Source organism: Prionailurus viverrinus, chromosome A2 (assembly GCF_022837055.1).
Source record: "Prionailurus viverrinus isolate Anna chromosome A2, UM_Priviv_1.0, whole genome shotgun sequence".
NCBI lineage: Eukaryota > Metazoa > Chordata > Mammalia > Carnivora > Felidae > Prionailurus > Prionailurus viverrinus.
In genome coordinates, this window is record NC_062562.1 from 27,832,488 (window position 1) to 27,856,792 (window position 24,305).

General features: G+C 37.6%; 1 protein-coding gene across 6 annotated transcripts in view; it reads right to left on the bottom strand.

Moving 5' to 3' along the window:
* The window catches only part of FHIT (fragile histidine triad diadenosine triphosphatase), a 1,426,527-nt gene that overhangs the window by 1,050,218 nt on the left and 352,004 nt on the right, over positions 1–24,305 (bottom strand). For 2 of the 6 annotated variants that reach the window (XM_047850990.1, XM_047850992.1), the window contains one exon: positions 8,580–8,629. The exons of the other annotated variants lie outside the window; for them this stretch is intronic. The gene's annotated coding sequence lies outside the window, so the exon portion shown is untranslated. The remainder of the gene's footprint in view (positions 1–8,579; positions 8,630–24,305) is intronic. 6 annotated transcript variants of the gene reach the window in all.

Here is a 24,305-nt window from a genome sequence, read left to right on the forward strand (position 1 = left end):
ATAACAGATTTTATTTAACCCAATATGTAAAAATATTATTTCAACATGTAATAAAAATTAACAAGATACTTTACATTTTTTTATATGAAGTATTCAAAATTCTGAGTGTGGTTTACATTTACAGCCCATCTCAAATCAGACTAACCACATTTCAATGCCCAGGAGTCACATGTTGCTAGTGGCGACCATATTGAACGACACAGGCCTGGAGTGATTGACTTGAAGCATGCCCTGGTCATCGGTATTTCTAGGTCTGCTTCCTTGGGCAAGTCAAATTCCCCAGAAAAATGTCTTCCAATCCCCTGCCTCAGTTTTATAAATCTGGCTGCCTATGAATCCAGGATCTAAGTTGGAAAGAGTGAGAGCCCCATTATGGGGACTTTCGTGGCATACCCCTGTTTTCACCATCAAACCCCTGTCCTCAGCTCTACCCAATAAAGGATGTCTGGGATGTTTCCAGTTTTGGGCTATTACAAATAAAGCTGTCATGAACATTTGTGTACAGGTTTTTGTGTGAACATAAATTTTCATCTCCTTGGGATAAGTGCCCAAGAGTATGGGAAGTGTATGTTTGGTTTTGTAAGAAACTGCCAAACCATTTTCCGTTCTATTTCCCACCAGCAATACATGAGTAATCCAGTTTCTCTGCATCCTCACCAGCACTTGGTGTTATCATTAGCACTATACACTTATCAGAATGGCTAAAATAAAAAAACAATAACTATACACTTATCAGAATAGCTAAAATAAAAAAAATAAATAATGGTAACACCAAGTGCTGGTGAGGATGCTGAATAAGTATATGGCGATATATCATTATGGTTCTAATGGGCATTTCCCAGATGGCTAATAATGTTGAACATCTTTTAATGTGCTTAGTTGCTGTCTGTATAACCTCTTCAGTGAAATGCCTAGGACTTTTGCTCATTTTTTCATTGGATAGTTTGTTTTTATACTGTTAAGTTTGAAAGGTCTCTGAGTATTCTGGACACCAGTGCTTTGTCAGAAATGTGGTTTGCAAATATTTTTTCCCAGTCTGTAACTTGTCTTTTCATTCTCTTAACAGTGTCTTTAACAGAGAAAAAGTATTAATTCTAATGAAGTCCAATATGTCATTTGTTTCCCTTTCGTGTATTGTGTTTTGTGTCAAGTCTAACAGCTCTTTGCCTAGCCCTAGATCCCAAAGATTTTCTCTTACATTTTCTTCTGTGTTACAGTTTTATGGGATTTTTTTTCTATATTTAGTCCATGATACATTTTGAGTTAATTTTTATATAAGGTATGAGATTTCGTTTTAGGCCCATTTTTTGCCAACTGCTCTAGGGTCATTTATTGAAAAGGTTCTCTCTTCTCCATTGAGGGAAATTGCACATTTGTCAAAAATCAGTTGGGCACATTCATTTAGATATATTTTTGGGGTTCCCTACCCTGATCTATTGATGTATGTGTATAGCACTCCATGAATAGCCACATAGCAGTTGTCCTGTAAGCTTTGAAATTGGGTAGACTATTCTTCCCATGCTATTCTTCTTCTCCAGTATTGTTCCTTTGTCTCCATATAAATTTTAGAATAATCTTGTCTACATTTAAAAAAAAATCATGATGTGATTTTGGTAGGAACTGCATCAGACCTGTCTATCAATATGGGGAGAACTGGTATCCTTACTATGCTGGGACTTCCAAATCATGAACACTGTATGTTTCTCCATGTATTTCAATTTTCTTTGATTTCTTTCTTTAGTATTAGGTCATTTTCAGTATGTAAGTTCTGTAAATGTTTTATTACATTTATACCTAAGAATTTAATAATTGTTAGTTACTATAAATTGTATTCTTTTTTAAAAATTTTTTTATTTTAAGTAATGCCTGCACCTAATGTGGGGCTTGAACTCATGACTTCAAGTCTAGAGTTGCATGCTCCTGTGACTGAGCCAGCCAGGCAGCCCCCTCAGTTGTATTCTTAATTATAGTGTCTACATGTTCATTGCTAGTATACATAAATACAACTGATACTTAAAATGTATCTTATCTTCTACAACCTGTTGAACTCACATATTAGTTTTAAGAGGTTTTATTATTTTTTTTTAGATCATTTAGGATTTTCCAAGTAAAAATCATGTCATCAGCAGTAGCAGGTTTTCTTTCTTCTTTTCTGTCTGTGTGCCTTTTATTTCCTTTATTACCTTCCTGCATTGACTAGAAATCCCTGCACGTTGTTGAAAAGGACTGGCAAAAATAGACATCCTTGCCTTACCTCCTGACTTGGGGAAAAGCATTCAGTCTTTCATCATTAAGTATAATGTTAGCTGGGGGCAATTTAAAAAGATGTTCTTTATCAAGTTGAGGAAGTTTCCCTCTATTCCTATTTTTCTGAGAGTTTTTATTATATGTCAGTATTGAATTTCGTCAAATCCTTTTTCTGCATCAAGATAAAATCATGTGATTTTTTTTCCTCTTTTGTGTGGTTAATTAAATTGATTAGCTTTTTAATGTCTAAACCAGCCTTGTATCCCTGAAATAGAGCCCATGGTTATCATGTATACTTTTTTAATGAATTCTATTTGCTAATATATTGTTAAGAATTTGGGGGTTTATAAATGTAAGGGTTATTGATCTATAGTTTTCTTTTTTATATTGTTTCTGCCTGACTTTGGTATCTAGATAATAGTAGCTTCATAAAATGAACTATACCCTCTTCTATTTCCTAGAAGAGTCTTTGTAGAATTGATGCTAATTCGTCTTTAAATGTTTGGTAGAATTCTCCAGCAAAATAATCTGGACCTGAGATATATTTTGGGGGGGGGGGCAGTTAAAATTATTTCAATTTCCTTAATAGTTAAAAGACTGTTCAAACTATTTCATACTAGGTAAACTGAGATTGAGAAAGGGATTTATTTTTTTCTAAGTTGTCAAATTTATGTGTGTAGAATTGTTCATAGCATTCCTTTAATATCCTTTTGATAGGTGCAGGGTCTATTGTGTTTCATTTCTGAGACTGGTATTATATGTCTTCTGTCCTTTTTTCTATGTCAGTCTTCCTAGTTGTTTGCCAATTTTATTAATTTCTTTGAAGAAACAGCTGCTCCCGCTTTCTTTTAATTAATACATGTATTACAGGTATATCTCTTCCTTCCTTTTACTTCTAATCTGCCTCTATGGTTATATTTGAAGGGAGTTTCTTATAGACAGTATATAGTTGGGTCATGTTTTTTTAAACAACTCTGCCAGTCTGCTACAAGTGGAGTATTCAGACCATTTAACTTTAATATAATTACTGATATTTTATGTCCTAGCCTAGCATTTTATTTTTGTTTGTTTGCCGTTTCCTCTCTGGTTTTTGTGTTTCTGTTTTTGTTTTCCTGCCTTCTGGTAGGTTATTCGAATTGGTTTTTTTTGTTTTTTTGTGTGTGTTTTTTTGAATTATATTTTGATATACCTAAAGTGTTTTTGAATACATCTCCTTGTAGAACTTTTTTGCTCTATGTATTATATATTCATAACTTATAAATATAAAATAACTGGTGGAATTTTATCTAAATAAAATATAGAAACCTGGCCTCCTTTTATGTCCCTTTACGCTCCCCATTTATAATTCTCTTATTAAATATTTCAATCATTTGCATCCACATCAGAAACTACTATAATTTTTGCTTCAATCTTTAAATATAATTTAGAAATTTCAAGAATAAAAGGTAAGCCTAATGTATTTATCAATATTTTTGCTTACTGTGTTTTTTCTTCCTTCCTGTGTTCCAAGGATCCTTTTTTTTTTAAATCATTTTCCTTCTGTTAGCCATTATTTTAGAAAACCATTCTCTTGGTTTTCCTTCATCTGAAAAAAAAATCTTGACTTCCCTTTCATTCCTAAAGGATGTTTTCACTGGTTATAGCATTCTGAGTTAACTCTGGGTTGACTATAATTTTCATTCAGTACTTGAAAGCCTTAAGTTCCTAAGTCTTAGCAGAAATTCAAAAATAAGACAGGTAGAGGGGTGCCTAGGTAGCTCAGTCAGTTGAGCGTCTGACTTTTGCTCAAGTCATGATCTCACAGTTCATGAGTTCAAGCCCCACATAGGGCTGGCTGCTGTCAGCACAGAGCCTGCTTTGGATCCTCTGTCTCCCTCTCTCTCTCTGCCCTTCCCCTGCTTGCGCTCTCTCTCTCTCTCAAAAATAAATAAACATTAAAACAAAATAAGACATGTAGAAAAAGCTAAAAATATATATACATAATAAACTGGATCCTGTTGAGTTGAACCATCACGAGGCTATAAGGAACTCTGATTCTGGCAGGAGGAATAGCCATGTAATAATAATTACGTGTTTAAGTGCAAAAATGCAAGTATGTAATGGTCACAGTGCTGATGCACAGAGTGAGCTGTACTGCTTGGGAGAATTGGCAGAAGCTTCTCAGAGATCTGTGAGCTGAATTCTAAAGGTTCAATAGTTAAAGGAGTTTCCAAGGAGAGGGGGAAGCATGTGCAAAAGCCCTAAGAGAAGAGAACATGGCATGTTCGGGACATGATATGAAGTAATGCCAGACTGAAGTACAGAACATTTCTAGGCATAAGGGGAGAAGATGGAAACACAGGTAAGGGGGTGCAGGAGGCCTTCATCCTCTCCTAAGGAGTTTAAACTTCATCCCAGATACCCCCAAAGAACTGCAAAATAGATGAAACTGGTGAATATAATATTCAAACAATGACAGCTAGTGGGACACACTTTTAAATGTAGCTTTTCAATGACTCATTATCTTTATTCTCCTATATATCAAAACTTAGTTTCTGTACTGGTAGGAAGGAAGCGTTAACAGCCAATAAAATTAGAAGACTCGGCTGAGTCGCTGCCTCTTGCAGTCCATTTTAAACACACTCCATCCTTCCTGCGGAATGATTTCAGGGTCTCTGCAATGGGTGAGGGAAGGAGCATGGCAGGAGTCAATGCCTAGATGGCAGCATGTTAAGCGAGGTGTTTCAGCTTTCCTGTAGCTTTGAATTCTCCAGATTTTGTCAGTTTTTGTCAAATGTATTTTGCATTATTTACTAAATAAAAATTTCCAACGGCTGAAAAATAAATATCAGGTTTGGGTACACCATGTCAAAATTACGCTCTGAGCTCCAGAAATGTCCACAGGACCTTCAGAGAGAAATATCCCTATCCCTCACAACCATTTATCATGTTGACCCCTTTCCCTGCAACATACCGCTCTCCCACCCACTATGAGCATCTACATTATGTTCTAGAATCTAGATGGAAGTCTGTTTGGGTTTCATATAGATGGGTATCACTGATTATAACTAGTATCACATTTTCAGTGAAAATTAATTTCAGCAAGCGTATAGAAATAAAAAGCAGAATAAAATTTAAAAACCTCTATGCATGGAGTGCCTATGTGGCTCAGTCAGTTGAGCATCCGACTTCGGCTCAGGTTATGATCTCGCAGTTCCTGGGGTTACGACTCCATGTTGGGCTCTGTGCTGACAGCTCAGAGCCTGGAGCCTGCTTCGGATTCTGTGTCTCCCTCTCTCTCTTTCTCTGCCCCTCCCTTACTTGCACTCTCTCTCTCTCTCTTCTCTCAAAAAATAAAAATTAAAAAAAATTTGTTAATAAAAAATAAAAAGAAATAAAAACCTCCATGTGCAACATGAGTGCCTATTTGGCCACAGTGTTATTTCCTTTTCAGTCCAAATCATTTTTAAAAGTCATATTTATTGCTACCGAATTGTATATTAAAAACGCTTACAATGGAAAATTTTATGTTATTTATATTTTTCCACAATAAAAAAAATTGTCAAAGTTAAACAGAAGAAGAGAAAAGAAATGAGTGCCACATCCATGCTGCTTCTCAAAGGCAGACATTGGCCATGCCTTGGAAACAAGGAAGGGAAGACACACTGGGTAGTTGATCTAATTCAGAGCTGGTGGTGAGGGGTCTTCAGTTGCATTAGGAGCTCCATAGCATTCAATCTCCTTTTAAAGGAAAGAAATCTGCAAGCCTGATGGACTTGAAAGAAATGCCACCTTTTTAGAACAGAAAAAGAGCATATGAAAGTTTCCCATTGAAAATGAAGAAGCGAACTGGAACATTAACAGACAGGGAGCAAGGAACCAAACATCGTCAACCTGTTTAGCTCATGCACATCAGAATGTGAAGACATTTGCTTGCATTCCTTTGCCACCGAAGATAATTTTCTTTTAATTCCCATTTCTTTTATGGTGTGTGTGTTGTTTTGTTTTCTCTCTGTGGCTACTGTTCGAAAGTAAGTTAACTGTATGAGTATAAACTGGGATCTGTATATGTTCCAGCCCCATACTCTTTGGTGAACTTGACAATTTGAATGGATCAGGCTTCCAAAAGTAGAAAATTATTCCCACAAAATTACTATCTTGTGAGAAAATGTCCCTTCTGAAAACCCTTTCTAGTCTTGATAAGAACTAAAATACCTTGCTACCTGAAGGCATGTTAATTAAATTTAAAAGATTATTATGTCAAGGGAGAATAACCCTAATCAACCTGGGAATCTGCTTTTCTCAAATATGTTGAGAGCCGGTATTTATTTAGAACTTATCTGTATGCTTCCCTCCATTCTCCACACAGTGTTTTATTTCTCCCCAGGTCCTTCTTGACATCTTTTTCCACACTGCCTTGAGGCCCTTCTCATCCAGTTACACAACAAACTATATCTGAATTATGTTCAAATAAGCAGGGAGACTGGCATCTTCTGTAGAAAACATATGGGCTATCAGAAGTGATGTCCTGAATTGTTGCCTCATCATGACATTACTTTAATGAAGGCACTATTTCATATATGTAATAAACAATATGGTGTCTAATAGATTTGTGTAAAGTGCCTAAAATTAAGCAAGCACAATTACATGAGTTAGTATCATATTATCATGCAGCACTACATTTGATAATTAAAAAACAAATGAAAAGCCAGCCCACTGTCTTCATTGAAACTGTCAGTTGCAGATTTTTACTTTAAACTCTACTGGTCATTACCCTCTTCTGTGTTGGGTCATTATTTTATCTAGAAAACTCCAAACCCATTTTTTCATCCATACATACTACACGGAATCTTAGATTCTCCTAATGACCCAACAGATTTTTGGATAGTTAACTATCCTACTGTAACTGGTCTTGTTTAGAAGAAATGAAAGTTAAGATTGTGGCGGTAAAGGACAAGCTGTCAACCCATTAAATAAATTCCTGTTGAAAAGTTACTAAATGCACTGAGTATTAACATAATTTATTAGAACAATTAGAACACATCCTTGTTGTCTTTTAATTAGATTATTCCTTGTTCTGATAATTACACTAGACAAGGAAGAATAATAGTTTCAGGATTCTAAGATCATCTGTAGACTATGTGGAAAGAGAATGATCAATAATGCTAATCTACTAGAACACTTAAATTTCCAGAAAGAGATCTTTTATCATGAGCAATCCTTTGTATAATCAGCATTATTTCTCAATGTCTATGATAATCCTTCCCAAAGTTTAAAAGTAAAGATGCTAGACAAATAACATTTATTGCACTGTTGAAAACCCAGTCAGGCTGGGCCACCTCTGGCCTCTACTGGCTCAGACATTGCTTCACTCTCTTGCAAAATGCCAACAAATAACCACAAATGAAGGATTTAAGATTCCATGCAGAGCAGCACGGCCAGGAGTCTGAATATCTAACAGAGAAAAGACATGATTTTTAAGTTCTGATCCTAAGAGAGGAGTCATAAACTTCCCAATTTAAAAATATATTCAAATAGATGAAAATTTCTCATAAATGAGAGTTAATCTGAATATAAAACTGGTGACATTTCCATACATGAAGATATTATTTGCAGAAATTAATGTGGAGGCGTCTGTATGACAGGCAATATAGCTGGGCTTGCAGAAGTGGACTGAGGCCTTTACATATGAGTTGTATTACTATCTCTGGTTTTAAAAGTTTTAGAAACCACAGAGAATTCAAAAGCTCCAAGGTTCCTCTCATGCCCTATGCAACTGTCACCAAGCAAGCTAGGAAATCCTAGAGAGCAGCTCCCAAGACTTCAAGGATTCAGAGTCTTTCTAAAAAGTCAGGAGTTGGCATATGCTGTCCTCTAGGATAACCCTACAGTTGAGCAGGATGATGCTGGGATACACAGAGTTGACACCAGTGAATCTGAAGGTCTCTGTAATAAGGGGCAACACAAATATCCCACCAGCAGCTTGGATTACAGGAATCTCAGCCCCACTGTTGACCGAGTCTGCCCTAGTCAATGCAAAGTCATAATGAGACCATGTCTAGACAGTATTGATCTCCCACCAGAGAAAAAAAAATTCAGAATGTGACTTCTCTTCTAGCTTGGCCCAAATAACACCCAAATCAGGAGTTTTCATTCATACACTGTGAGCATTCTCCATAACCAAAGTCATTTTATCAACTAGGCAGTCAATGACACACATAAGCTTCTTTTCAAGGTATATATGAAATTTTTGATATTTGAAGTCTTTCATATCCAAATAGCAAATAAGAAAGTTGCTTAAACCTATTAAAAAATCTAGAGACATCAAATGAGTTTTTATGTGTCTTTTTTACCTTGCCAGGCAAAGGAGACAGACGTTTAAAAAAATGAGCGTCCACACAACCTGAAAGAATGAAAACTCAAATTAACATGGATTAAATATCTAGAGAAGTCATTAGCTTAAGTCATCTGAATGATTTCCATGAAGTCTGGTAGTGTAAGAGCAGAGGAACGTCGCTATAACCCAGTTGTCCATTCCAGCTGGGAAGACCTGTTTCCCCATTGATGCACCTCTTTAAATTGTCAGGGGTGCTACTAAGAACTTAAGTTCCCCACTACTCTGATCTCCAGACTAGAGAAATCTATGGGGCAGAATACTATCTTAGAGGCACCAGAGATTTTCATTTGAGTGCCCAGTGGTCAAGCATTCCAAAGCCAGGCTGAGTATTGGCTCTGCTCCCAGAGAGTCAGGCAGGAAGGAAATATGATTTAAAACACAAACGGAGGGTTGATGGGGGGTGGGAGGGAGGAGAGAGTGGGTGATGGGTATTGAGGAGGGCACCTTTTGGGATGAGCACTGGGTGTTGTATGGAAACCAATTTGACAATAAATTTCATATTTTAAATAAACAAACAAACAAACAAACACTAGTAGGAATGGAGTTAAAAAGCTCCCCAGGCAGTGTGACAGTAACCTAGGACTGGGAAACTCCAGCTAAAAAGGGGAGTCAGAGAGAATTCTCTCTGACTTGGGGGCTGAACTAAAACCATGGCTTTGAGGTATTCAGGTGATGCCACAGCCAGAGGGAAGAAAGCCTTATAAGGTGGATTTTTTTGCCTCATTGAAGGAAAATGAAACAACCATTTCATTATTTTAAAATAGTATCAAGGTACAAATCTATCCAATAGAAGAATATTAAATAAAAAGAATCCACAGGGAGATTTCTACCATTATAAATAGTTCCTTATAAATGCCACCCAGAGATAAAATTATCATTTCTGTGTTCCCAACCAAAATAAGCCTGCAAGTCTGGGAAATACTTTGCCCTCTAAAGCAACCAGAAGAAAGTCCCTTCAGTCTACGAGTTCTTGTCCTACTGGGTATTGAACCCTTTGAGCATTCACTCCCCAAACTGAAATTCAAAAGGCCAACTAATAGCTAGAGAACTGGGTAACTATGGATAACTAGAAACCTTAACAATCTATAGCACTACTTCCCCAAATGGTCTGTATATAATTTCTTGCAAGCTTAGTAAAAATCCTACACTTGTCTGAAATGAAATGAAGGGAAACCAATAATGAACTTCCTTTTCTCTGTGTTAATGAAAAACATAACCATGCCATGAAAAGCAAGAGAGACACAGTATTCATCCTTTTCTTCTCATCCAAGGAAGGTAACATTATGAGGGTTCTAATTTAGAGTACACCACTATAGCAGATTTCTAGGACATAAAGTTAAGTTTATAGTCTACCTCAATCCTAACACACTGGGGTTAAGGTATCTATACATCTCTCTAGTTATCAAGAGAGAGTGATAGTGGTAAAATAAATAAATAAAACTTGGATACACATTTAAAAGATGTGCTGCTTATTTCAAAATAAGGCAAGAACAATTGCAATTTAGGATGCTGTGTTGAAGAAACTTAACTCTCTTTAACAAAAATGGATACTAGCAAATACTTAAAAAACACATACACACACAAAGCTATGCTGTAACATTTGGGAGAATCTTATTTTACCATTCTGATTTGGCTAAATGTTAAAGTAGCCAAACATAATAGGAAAAAATTTCCCTATTGATTAGGTAATTGATTTGAAATATTCATGAACTTAGTTGAACTATAAGTAGTAAGTTCCAGAAACAAGAAATAAATCACATGTATCCACAAAGAGGAATGAATGTGTTCTGTGCAATCTTGGGGAATAGATTTTTTAAGGCACTTCATAAAATCATTGACTCTGGAGCAGGAAAAAACCCTACACATATCAACCCAGAGCATTCTTATTCCTGCCTTCACAGCAAGAGCCCAAAAATAAAAGTTATTTCCTAAGACTTCCTCAGAATGTGATTCAATGCATTGTCTATTTAAATAAATGTTTTCTGCCATTTAAAGTCATGTGGCAATTTTTTTTCCCAATGACTAACCAAATATGCCTATCCTATCAATCAGTTATTTCTTTTCATTCTTAATTTTTTTAGTATTTATTTATTTTTGAGAGACACAGAGAGAGAGAGTATGAGCAGGGGTGGGTCAGGCAGAGAGAGAGGGGACACAGGATCTGAGGCAGGCTCCAGGCTCTGAGCTGTCAGCACAGAGCCTAACATGGGACTCGAACCCACAAACCATGAGATCATGACCTGAGCCGAAGTCAGGCATTTAACTGACTATGCCACCCAGGTGCCCCTCAATCAGTTCTTTCCTAAAGCTGCAAATGAAGACAGAGGGATAGCTCTTAGGTGCCATCCTCTCTCGTAAAAATCACACCTCAGCTATTTCTTTTCAAAAGTGATCAATCATACCTGTGACTATCTTCCAAAGATAGCTGAAGTTTTCCTGAATCTTACAAACTCAGCGCAAGAGCTAGAAAATGTCTTTCCAGGATGCATATGGAGGAAAGGAAGTCGTGCCATTTCTCTTAATTTATTTCTGAATTCCGCTTGGTCTTCATTAGTGCTACAGAATTGCCTTATTATTCAATGTCCTCAGTGACCCCCTGATCATTTTTCCCTGAGGGTGCATATTTGTTCAGTAACTATATTACAATTTTGTGATCTGCTGGATTCTCTCTGATATTCTACTCTACATCTGTCCAAAATTAATGAATTCCATTCTTCTTGGCTTCTACTCCTCCTGTTTATTAAATTCACTCTGAACATGGAGTTTATTTTCAAAAGAATTAATAATTCTTTATTCTCAGCTTGGTATTAACAATGAATTTAATATGCATTGTATTTAATCAATTTTTTTAAGCATACTGAAGACAAATTTAGTCACAATGTTAGTGTTCCAAACCTTCCATTCCCCCAGAAAAGAAATTTATTTTGCTTGGCCTTTCCCTTCACTCCTTTTCTAGGAGAACTATTAATTTTTGTGATTTAGAATTATGTGATTGATAACAAAAACAGAACTGGAAGATTGGGATGAAAATGAGAGGGGGAAAAAAAGCCTAAGTCTGCAGCCTTAATAGATATAGTATAGCTATGAAAGTAAAGGGACAAAAGAAAGAGAGTACTGGCCCCTGAGTAGTATAAAGTGAAAGATCACTAGAAAGAGAAGAAGAATAGAAGGGGATTTTAAGAATCATTGCCATGTGCAGGGAACTCAGTGACTCCAACAAAAATAACAACATTGGTAGTAGAGGAATCCCAGAAGAAGAAGAGAGAGAAAATTCATTTGAAGAAATAATAACTGAAAAATTCCATTATCAGGACATCCAAATCCAGGAGGCATGGAGAACTCCCATCAAAATCAACAAAAGCAGGCCAACACCAAGGCATATTGTAATTAAGCTTGCAAAATATAGTGATAAAGTAAAAATGCTAAAAGTAAGGAGACAAAAGAAGTCTTTGACTTGCAAGAGAAAACCCAAAAGTGTAGCTACATATCTCTCAGAAGAAAGTTGGCAAGTGAGGAAGGAGTGGCATGATATATTCAACATGCTGAATGGGAAAAATCTGCAGCCAAGAATACTCTATGCAGCAAGGCTGTCATTCAGAATCGAAAGAGAGATAAAGAGTTTCCCAGACAAACAAAAACTAAAGGAGTTTGTGACCACTAAACCAGTCTTGCCAGAAATATTAAAAGAGACCCTTTGAATGGAAAGGAAAGACCAAAAGTGACAAAGATAAGATAGTAACAGAGAAAATCCCTAGAAACAATGACAGAACAAGAAATAAAATGGCACTAAATACATATCTATCAATAATTACTCTGAATATAAATGGACTAAATGCTCCAATCAAGAGATATAATGTGTCAGAATGGATAAAAACAAAACAAAACAAAACAAAACAAAACAAAAACAAGACCCACTTATATGTTGCCTACAAGAGACTCACTTCAGACCTTAAGACACCTGTAGATTGAAAATCAGGGAATGGAAACATTTATCATGCAAATGGTTGTCAAAAGAAAGCCAGAGTAGCCATATTTACATCAGACAAACTAGATTTTTTTTTAATTTTTTTAATGTTTCTTTATCTTTGAGAGAGACAGAGACAGAGACAGAGCATGAGTTGGGGAGGGGCAGAGAGAGAGAGAGAGAGAGAGAGATTGGGGGAGAGAGAGAGAGAGAGAGAAAGAGAGACAGAGTCTGAAGCAGGCTCCAGGCTCTGAGCTGCCATCACAGAACCCGATGTGGGGATTGAACTCACAGACCATGAGATCATGACCTGAGCCAAAGTCAGATGCTTAACCAAATGAGCTGCCCAAGCACCCCCAGACAAAGTAGGTTTTAAACCAAAGACTGTTACAAGAGATGAAGAAGGGCACTGTATCATAATAAAGAGGGCAACCCACCAAGAAGCTCTAACAATTGTAAGTATTTATGCCCTCAACACAGAAGTGCCCAAATATATAAAACCATTAATAACAAACATAAAGGAACGAAGTGATAATAATACATTAATAGTAGGAGACTTTAACACCTCACTTACATCAGTGGACAGATAATCTAAGCAGAAAATCAACAAGGAAGCAATGGCTTTGAGTGACATACCAGACCAGGTAGACTGAACAGATATATTCAGAACATTCCATCCTAAATCAGCAGAATACACACTCTTTCCAAGTGCATATGGTACGTTCTCCAGAACAGATCACACACTAGGTCACAAATGAGGCCTCAACAAGTACAATAAGACTGAGATCATACCATACTTATTTTCTGACCACAATGCTATGAAACTTGAAGTCAACCACAAGAAAAAACTTGGAAAGGCCACAAATACACAGAGGTTAAACAACATGCTACCAAACAATGAATGGGGCAACCAGGAAATCAAAGAAGAAGTTAAAAAAACACATGGAAACAAGTGAAAATGATAACACAATGGTCCAAAACCTTTGGGATGCAGCAAAAACAGTCCTAAGATGGAAGTATATTGCAATAAAGGTCTACCTCAAGAAGCAAGTAAATCTCAAATGACCCAACCTTACACTTAAAGAAACTAGAAAAAGAACACATGAAATCGAAAGCCAGCAGAAGAAAGGAAATAATAAAGAACAGAGCAGAAACAAATGATATAGAAACTAAAAACAAAACAAAAACAAAGCAAAACAATAGGACAGATTAATGAAACCAGGAGCTGGTTTAAAAAAAAAATAGCTGTGCAATGAATAAAATAATTTTCAAAGTTCTTAAAGAGACATAAGTAAAATTTAGAAATATTTTTCGATAATTTGCTATCTTAAGACTGAACCACATGTGGCCCCAGCACTTATGTACGTGACACAAATATCATCCAATGCTGATGTTTATTCATTTACATCTGAACTTTGGTTTCCTTTAAATGTCATAAACACAGACCAGAAACAAACTGAATCATCCCAGAAATTTTCAAGAGCTCTCACATTGCTTTAAATGAAATTCCATTAGTTAATTCACAGGTCAAAGTCTGGGACAACCTCAGAAACTACTTGAGTAATTAATAAATTTATATGGCAACATACTGAAAATAAAAGTGTCGATCTGTTAGTGTCAAATACCAAAAAAGACACAGCGCTAGGCAACAGTTGCTACTTTGTAGTGCAGTTTTAAACTATTGGCAATGTATCTGAAACAAGCATATAAGAAGAAAATTAAGGAACAGCCTTGTAACTTATATGATAAGCATCTCCCAGAAGATTTTGAGGCAGGTGATAAGCACTTAATGGCTTTAGTGCTTTGCTCTACAGATCACCCAGCAAAATATGGGCATAACCTCCACTGGAATGTGGGGGCTTTTTATGTCTTTTTTTAGTTGAGTTATATTATTAAAAATCAATACAGCATAACATGGTAATTACATTCTTAAAGAAGTACATAAAATAAAAAGAAGAACTTTAAATTAAAAGTTTATCACCCTCAGACCAATATGTTATATATTTGTAAATTAAACCTGTCACCAATAAAGATGTACCATATAGCAAGGGTATGCATAAAAGAATGAGATAGAATGGAGGATTCAGGAACACATATTACATATATAGTAAATAAAAACTCCAAGGCATTCTCAAGGATCTAAGCAGCCTATACACCAATACAGTAAAATCGTATCTTCAGGGAGACTTGAGTTCTATAGCTAGGGCCTAACACAAATGTTGCATATAGTCAAACTTAACACTGAAGATCATTTTAATACCTGTAGGGTATGAATTCTGTTGCTTTGTTTATTCAAGACCGATGGTACATATCTGAGAACAAACAACTGAGCCAGAAGGAAGCAAAGGAAAAGCCGACCTACAGATATCTGGGTACTCAAACCACCCAGTCTTTAAGAAACTACCAAATCTCCCCCAATGAGTCCTTACCAGATAAGTGGTGAAGTATAAACTTGTAAACCCTCCAGCAGGATTTATTCTGCTGTTTTAACATGAAATTTTTATAACTTTAATATGTTAATAGATACATTTGCATTGTTAAGATTAAATATCATAATATACTGGGGCACCTGGGTGGCTCAGTCGGTTAAGCGCCCGACTTCAGCTCATGTCATGATCTTGCTGTCTGTGAGTTCCAGCCCTGCATCAGGCTCTGTGCTGACAGCTCAGAGCCTGGAGTCTGCTTCAGATTCTGTGTTTCCCTCTCTCTCTGCCCTCCCCCACTCACGCTCTGTCTCTCTCTCTGTCTCTCAAAAATGAATAAATGTTAAAAAATTTTAAATAATATAATATATATGAAAGCACCAGATACAGATACTGGCACAGGGCAGATATTCGGTAGATATGCTGGGTTTTAATCTAAGTCTCGTTTCATTGGACCCATCAACACACTGCTCTTTGAAATCTTGTAGAGAAGATCATAATAACTGCTTCTGTTCTTTTCAAGCTGGCATGTCCATCCAGCTGGGGCACCATGAGGAACAGCCATCACCTGCATACTTTAGGCATTGGGTAGAAGCGAGTTTACCCTGGTGCTGAGTTCTGAGTGGATATAAGGTGAATCCAGTGCCCACAGGAAGCACATCTTTATGCTTGGGTCACATCTAAACAGACTGGCTCCTGAATGGGCCTGCTCTTTCCAAAGCCAAAACATGGCACATTGGCTCAAACTATAAGGCTATCAAACCAGGAGGGTCCATTTCCTTTCCAAAAAAGAAATTCCAAAAAGGCATTCCTTGAAAGCCCCATAAAATTCATTTATTCGTACCTTACATAATATATGTATCCATGGGTCCCCTTTACTGGCACTTAATAGCAATGGGATGCCACAAAAATCTAGAAATTGTAATTCTTTTTTCCTTCCTTATCCTCCCCCCCCCCCCCACTTCCTTCTTTTCCTCCTTCAAGTTTCTGCCTATAGTAAAACCCCAGCAAGAAGGAAAGTCAAATGGATTTTCCTACTAGTGGACATTTTTGTGATATACTCATTTTTGGTCCTCGTATGAACTTCCTCCAGGGTGCTCCTTTATGGGAATAAGGTATGCCAAATGAAATAGAGGACTCGAGGCACAATTTTACCCTTGACATATGAAGAGAGAATATTTTTCTCCTGGATTTATGATGTAATGCAACTCAGCCACTTTCTTTTCGTCTTTTCCCTCGTTTGCACTTCCTGCATATTGCTATACACCATCATCACCATCATCATGAATTTATAGAGTGCCTATGGCTGTGGCCTCTAGGCAGCTCCTAAATGATCTAATCCAGATATCATTGTCTTCGGCTCCCCTTGGCAGGAGTCTATTTACCATTCCGCTTTCTTATGGAACTCTGCTTCCGATTATTCTTCATAAGATGTTTTCACTTTCCTTTCTCTCCCTTAAGTTGGATCTCTTTTATTTCTTCCTCTCATTGTCATATTCTCCTGGGCCCTAAGCACAGTTACTCTACATTTACGGGGATTTACATCATCAAATTTAGACACTCTTGAGAACTTTCCTATCCAACTGCCTTTTCTAAGGTAATTTTTAGCAACATTAACTAAGAGAAAAGCTTTAGACTCTAGAATTCCAGGGCTCCAGGCTCACTCAGACCCCTGCTCTGATATCACATGTCAGAATGATGACCAGCATTATGGCACCCCGGGCCAAACTCTCCAAAGACAGCCACTCCTCAACCCCCTAGGATTCTAACTGGGAGTCTTTCAGAGATCAGACGTCCAGGCTTTGGATTTAGACAGACAGGGGTTCAAATCCAGCCTCTGGCACTTAATTTGGATACAACCTTGACATCCACATCACCTTTCTCAGCTTCAATTTCTTTGACTGCAAAATGAGAATGAAAATATCCACCTAAGCAGATTGTTGTGAGGCAGAAATGAGGTAATCTTTGTAAAACACACACAAAGTCTGGCACACGGTAAGCATTCAAACTTGGTAGCTATCATTTTTATTCTTATCAGTTAAAATATTGGATAGAATGCATTTGTCTTCAAAGAAACTCACAAAGCTGACCTCAGAGCACACATTAATACATTATTTAGTAGACCCCAGTCCCAAACACCACTCAGTTCAGTGTGTTCATACTTGGAAGTCAATAAATATTTTTAAATTAAAATTGAGGACACACAGAGAGTCAGGATTTGGAACCAAAGGAATAGATAACCAGTCATAAATTGGGATATATCATTAAGAGCCTCTATTCTCAGAAAGTACATCTCTTTTAAAAATATATTTACTACAGTTACCCATGGAGACTGGGTATTTTTGTCATCAGTTGCAAAACTGTCTCCGGAAGGGGAATAACTGTGTAATTATAACTCTGGCCGACTTCACACATTAACCTTTTATGTAAGGGAAGAACAAAAATGTAGACTCTGGGCAAGACGCTGGGAAGCAGAGGGAAGGAGGAAGAGAAGGAAAGAAGGAGAAAGAGAAAAAAGAGAAGGAGAGCAGACAGGTTTGATGAGGAACAGTAATTTGGCTTTTGGCCCTTGTCTCTACCAGCACAGATGGGAGGACCAGACCATTTATGATAGCTGTCAGGTCTCTCCATAGAAAGTGAGCAATGGGACACCTCCCACCTCTCAATTCAGAGAGTAGAGCTGTCAATTGCTACAGGACTTCTGTGTGTGTGTGTGTGTGTGTGTGTGTGTGTGTGTGTGTGTAAATTATTATGATGATTTAAAAAAAATAAGCTAAAAATCTAAACTCAGTGATGAAACTAATTGGGCCCAATCCACCAGAGTCTGTGAGGTTTTTACTCTTGGATGCGAATATGTTCTTTTAAGGCAGAAAAATAAAAAAACTCATTCACTGATCCTGATCTGTAAAAAGAACAACATGATCTGCTTTTTTACCCAACACACTGTCTTTTAAATGCTATTTCTGCCTCTTGCTTGTTGGGCAGGTTAACCGATCCTTTATGTGCTTGACTTCCTCACACCTAAAATAGGAAAATACCTGTGTGGAGGAGGGTAGCAGGCCGGCCATGCTTTCCCTTTCCCTGGGCCCCCACATCCGTCCAAGGAGCAATTCCTAATCGGATAGGCCATATTCCAGCACAGTGGTTGTCACTAAAAGGCGGGGTCAATATACAACAAAGCCTCCTTCCCCCATCTCTACTTCTTCTCCTCTAAGTTGGAAGAAGTGACTCCTCAGGAAAGGGTAAGCATTTTCTTCTCTCTCTCTCCTGCCTTCTTTGCAACATTAGGCAATAGCACATGTGAGCCAAAGTGATATCCAAAGCTCCAGCTCTTGCCCCCTCACTTTTATTCTACCCTGCTTTCTCACAATGTCCCCACTCAGAATTCCTTAGCATGCTGTTCATTTGAGGGAGCGATTTAAGAAATGAGAGGAGGTCCCATTTATGACCTCTTTGAGGTCAGCCTATGTTTATTAGTGTTCAGTACTAGGAGGTCTTGAGTACTGATCCAACTTTGTTACCATTGCCACGTTAGGGCCTTTGCATTTGTTATCCCCTCTCTCTGGAAAGTTCTGCATCATGAAATCATGGATCTTTAAATCGTTTGGGTCTCAGTTCAAATGCTAACTCTTCAGAGAGGCTTTCCCTGACCATCCAATCTTAAGTAGCATCCTCGCCACCACCAAGCAACTATTACATTAATCTATTATTTTGTTAAAGGCTCTCATCCCATTTCCTTATTTTCTTCATTTATTTGCTTGATTCCCACCCCTACCTCTGTTCTAAACATTTCCATTAGAAGGGAGGTCCAAGAGAGCATGGTTCTTGTCTGTCTTGTTCACTACTTATTTACAAAGAGATGGGTGACTATCACAAAGCAAGTTCTTATTAAATCACAGCTATCATTACCTGTTTCTCTCACACCTGGTCCAGCTACCTCCTATGCTCATCCTGGTCCAGTAAAGTCTTTTGAAAACTCTTCTCCTCCACTGGTATACTATAGGCTTTCTAAATCTTAGATAAGGCATCTTTGTTATAAATTTGTTTTCACTAAATAAAAATTTACATAACCTATTCTTTATTTGTACAGTATCTTATTCCATTTACTTTATGTGTATTTTTTAAAGTTTATTTATTTATTTGGAGAGAGAGAGTGTGTGTGTGTGCACATGTGTGAGCAAGAAAGGGGCACAGAAAGAGAGAGAGAGAGAGAGAGAGAGAGAGAGAGAGAGAGAGAGTATCTCAAGCAGGCTCCACACTGCCAGCACAGAGCCCGATACAGGGCTCAATCCCAGGACCCATGAGATCATGACCTGAGCCAAAATGAAGAATTGAACACCCAACCAACTGAGTTACTCAGGCATCCATTTAATAAACTCCAATGTAAGGGACTCAGCTTAGTGAATGTTCCCACATACCAAGAATAAAGTAGCTGATGCCTTTCTTACCCACAAGGATAGTCCTAAAGAAGCACTTTACATCTGCCCTCCAGCCCCCTACACATATGTACACAGTGGAAAGCTCAGATTCCCATTACAGATAATCTCCAGCAGGGAGGGAGGGAGGAGAAACACATGTTGAAAAGAGCTAACCTAAAACCATAATGCTCTTGAAAACATTTCCAGTTAACATTTCTTCTTAAGAAAGTCTCAATCCCAGCCCACCAAAAATAGCTCAGTGGCATGTTAAATTGGGGATAGTTGTTAAGTTGGAGCTTAAAAGGTCTCTTGGAAATCTCTTCAAAATGAGAACAAACTGAGGGCTGATGGGGGGTGGGAGGGAGGGGAGGGTGGGTGATGGGTATTGAAGAGGGCATCTTTTGGGATGAGCACTGGGTGTCGTATGGAAACCAATTTGACAATAAATTTCATATATTTAAAAAATAAATTTAAAAAAAGGAAATTTCTTCAATTCTCCACAAAATAAAATAAGGCATAGCCTCTCCAGAAGTCCAACAAAGGCTTTCTCCTAGCACAAGAAAAGATAGTTATTTCTTCGGCTGAATATAAGATGAATTAATTAGTGTGAATTTATCGGATATACGCGTATACACACACACACATCGCAACACATTTAAAAATGTGTATATATACACACATTATACATATACTACAGATGTGTGTGTATATGCATACACACACACTGTTTTTTTTAATGTGCAAACAGAATATGTCAGTAAGTACTGGAGTCACACTTGGCACTAAGATGCTTATACTAGGAGATTCAGGAGAATAAGACTGACTCCCAGCTCCCATCTCACATTTAGCGTGAAGCACATATTCATTGAGGGGAATCTCTGGCAGAATGGCCTATATTCTTTGAATTGGTACTTCTTACTCTTGTCATTTGTTGCTAATTCTGTATGGCTAAAATGACAGAAGTTCAATGTACATAAGATGCAACTCCATTCTATTCAAGACCGCTCATCTTTACACTAAAATGTCTTTGTATTAAAAATCAAAAGATGGTGTCCATACAGAACGTAACATGCTAACCTGAACTCCATTTTCCTACTTCATGGACAAAGAATGTAGACAGATCTCATACTCAGGGAAGGTACTAAAACAAATCTCCACACGTGTTTAATTTAAAAACCAAACAAGCAGACCGGTACCTTTTTATGATAAAGTTAATCTTATAATATCTTATACATATCTTTCTTGGAAGTAGCCTTGATGTAAATCTTTTTTAAAAAGGAATAAAACCAACGTTTCTGTAAAAGTTGTGAGGGTTGATTTTATATATCAACTTGACTGGGCCAATGCATACCCAGATATTTGGTCAAACATTATTCTGGGTATGTCTGTAAGGGCATTTACCTGAGTTTAACATTTAAATCAGTAGGATGAGATCCAGAGAAGATGGTGGAGTGGAGGATTCTAGGCTCATCTCCTCCCAGAGATACACCTAGATAGCACCCTCATCAGTGTAAATAACCCAGTAGATGACCTTAAGACTGACAGAACAGATTCTCCACAGCAAAATGTAGAGAACAGGTCACATCTAAGAGGGTAGGAAAGGTGGAGATACAGTCAGGAGACAAATAAACCCATGGGACTGTCCACAGGAGGGATGCTGCAGGCATGAAGATGAGAGAAGAAGAGACACCCACAACAGGTACCTCAGGCATGCAGGACCCACACTGGGAAGACAAACCCCATAACATTTGGCTTTGAAAACTAGAGGGGCCTCACTTCATGAGAACTTATAATCAGTGGAGCTTAATACCTGGAACATTAAAAATCAATGGGCACAGATCTGAGAGAGGTAAGTGCAATATGAAACTGAGTCTCCATCCTTAAAGAGACAGCAAAACAAAGCATCACACTGAGCAGGAGCCCATGGAAGCAACAGTTTGGAAACAGCCTGGGGTATACAGGAAGGAGACTTATTTCCTAACCACAGAGCCTATGCTGGAAAAGCAGGGATCTTTGGGAGACTTCTCCAAGAACAAAAGAGCTGGTGGGTGCATCCCTTCCCCCTTTCCCTGCCTAGATACATGGACATCTGCTGGAATGAGTGTGTAGCATGAACACTCTCCACCCAGCTTGGTAAGAGCATGCCCCACCCCTGAATTGTCCTGTGAACCCAGCCCCTCCATCTCAGCCTGAACAGGACTTTTCCCATGCAGTTGTAGTTCCTCTCCCTCAGCATAACAGTACACACCTTACTGGCATCCCACACCCTGCCCCTCTGTTCTCCTGTAGATCTGCTCCCTCTAATATACCCTTGGCCAGACCCCATTCAAAGCAATGTCAAAAACCTGGCATTGTGCAAGTAGCCCTGACAGTAGCCAGCATCACTCCAAAGTGACTCCTGCCCCAGGGAGAGGGGAAGAGAACAACACACACCAATCTGATGGTGGTCCTAGCAGTTGGTCAGAGGCTGACATCTGGTCTGACTGCAGGCTCTGCCCACCAATATAAGCTTCTCAGAGAACAACACAAGGAAAGTGCCCTACAGCTTGGTGCTACCACATCTCCAGCAAACACCTGGTTTGATTCAACTCACGCCTAAAGAGCCCCAGACTTACCTACTAACAACACAGGGTCTAAGCCCTACCCACAATAAAGAGCCATTGAAGACAAATAGACTGAAGGAAAAAGTGGCCCATTCACTCACTCAGCAAGGTGCATGCAACACACATTGGAAACACCCCTGAAGCACCACATTCTGGTGAACATAAGACACTGCAGTTCAGGGCACTACAGAACCTCTTTTCATAAGGACACTACTTTCAAGAGCAAGAGACATAGCTGACTTTCCTAACACACAGAAACAGACACAAAGAGTTAGACAACATGAGAAGACAAAGGAATATGTCCTAAATGAAATAATAAGACAAAATCACAGGGAGAGAGGTAAATGAAATGGATATGAGTAACATGCCTGATAGAGAATTTAAAGTAATAGTCATAAAGATATGCACTAGAGTTGAGAAAAGAATAGAGGACCTCAGTGACACCTTTCACAGAGAGAACATAAAAAACAACCAATTAGAGATGAAGAACTCAATAATTTCAATGAAAAATACCCTAGAAGGAACAAATAGTAGACTAGAGGAAGCAGAAAACAGATCAGCAACCCAGAGGACAGAGTAATGGAAAGCAATTAAGCTGAACAGGAGAAAAACATCATCATCATCATCATCATCATCATCATCATCATCAATGAAAATAGCCTAAGGGAAAGCGTTAACACCATCAAGTGTAATAACATTTGCATTATAGGGATCCCAGAAGGAAAAGAGAGGGAAAGAAAAGGACACAAACATGTATTTGAAAAAAATAATAGGTGAAAAATGACTGAATCGAAGGAAACAAAAATCCAGATCCAGGAAGATCAACCCAAGGAAGCCCACACCAAGACATAAAATAATTGCAATGGCAAAGAGTAGTGATAAAAAGGGAATTTTAAAAGCATCAAGAGAAAAGAAAATAATTATATACAAGCAAAATTACATAATGTACCAGCTGATTTTTCAGCAGAAACTTTATAGGCCAGAAGAGAGTGGTACAATATACTCAAAGTGCTGAAAGGAAAAAACCTGAAACCAAGAATACTGTATCCAACAAGGCTATCATTAAGAACAGAAGGGATATAAAGAGCTTCCCAGACAAACAAAAGTTAAAGGAATTCATCACCAGTAAATCAGGCCTATAAGAAATGTTAAAGGAGACTCACTGAGTGGGAAAAAAAGATCATAAGTAGGAATAATAAAAGTAAGAAGCATAAAAGCAGTAAAATTAGGTTTATCTATAAAAATCAGCCAAGGAGTTCACAAAATAAAAGGATATAAAGTATGACACCATATATTTAAATGTGAGGAATGGAGAGGGATAAAGCCTTAGTGCTTTTACAATGGGTTCAAACTTAATATAGACTGCTATATGCACATGATGTTTTATATAAACTTAATGGTAATTATAAGTCAAAGAACAATAATAGATAAATAATAAAGAAAGAAATTCAATCATATCACTAAAGAAAGTCAGCAAACTGTGAGAGAAGAAAGGAAGAGAAGAAAAAAAAAGAGAACTACAAAAACAACCACAAAACAAGTAACAAAATGGCAACTAGTACATACCTATCAATAATTACTTTGAATGTAAATGGACTAAACACTCAGATCAAAAGACATAGGGTGATGATATGGATTAAAAAAAGCAAGACCTATCTCTATGTTACCTATAAGAAACTCACTTTACACCTAAAAACACGTGTAGATTGAAATTAAAATAGTAGAAATGCAAATGGCAGTGAAAAGAAAGCTGGGGTAGCAACAATTATATTGGATGAAATAGACTTTAAACAAAGACTATAGCAAGAAACAAAGACTATAACAAGAAACAAAGAAATAATAAAAAGAACAAGCCACAAAAAAGATTAACAATTTAAATGTTTATACACTCAACATGGAAGCACCCAAATACACACTGCAGACAGTAACAAACACAAAGGAAGTAATCAGTAGTAATCCAAAAATAGTAGGGGACTTTAAAACCTCACTTACAACAAAGGTAAGTGATCAAAAGAGAAAATCAACAAGGAAACAGTGGCTTTGAATGACACATTGGACCAGATGGATCTAACAGATATATTCAGAACATTCCATCCTAAAACAACAGAATGAATTTTCTTAAGTGCACATGGAACATTCTCCAAAAACAGATCACATATTAGGCCACAAAACAAGTCTCAACAAATACAAAAAGATCAAAGCCATACCATGCATCCTGTTTGACCACAACACTAGGAAACTAGAAATCAACCACAAGGAAATATCTGGAAAAAA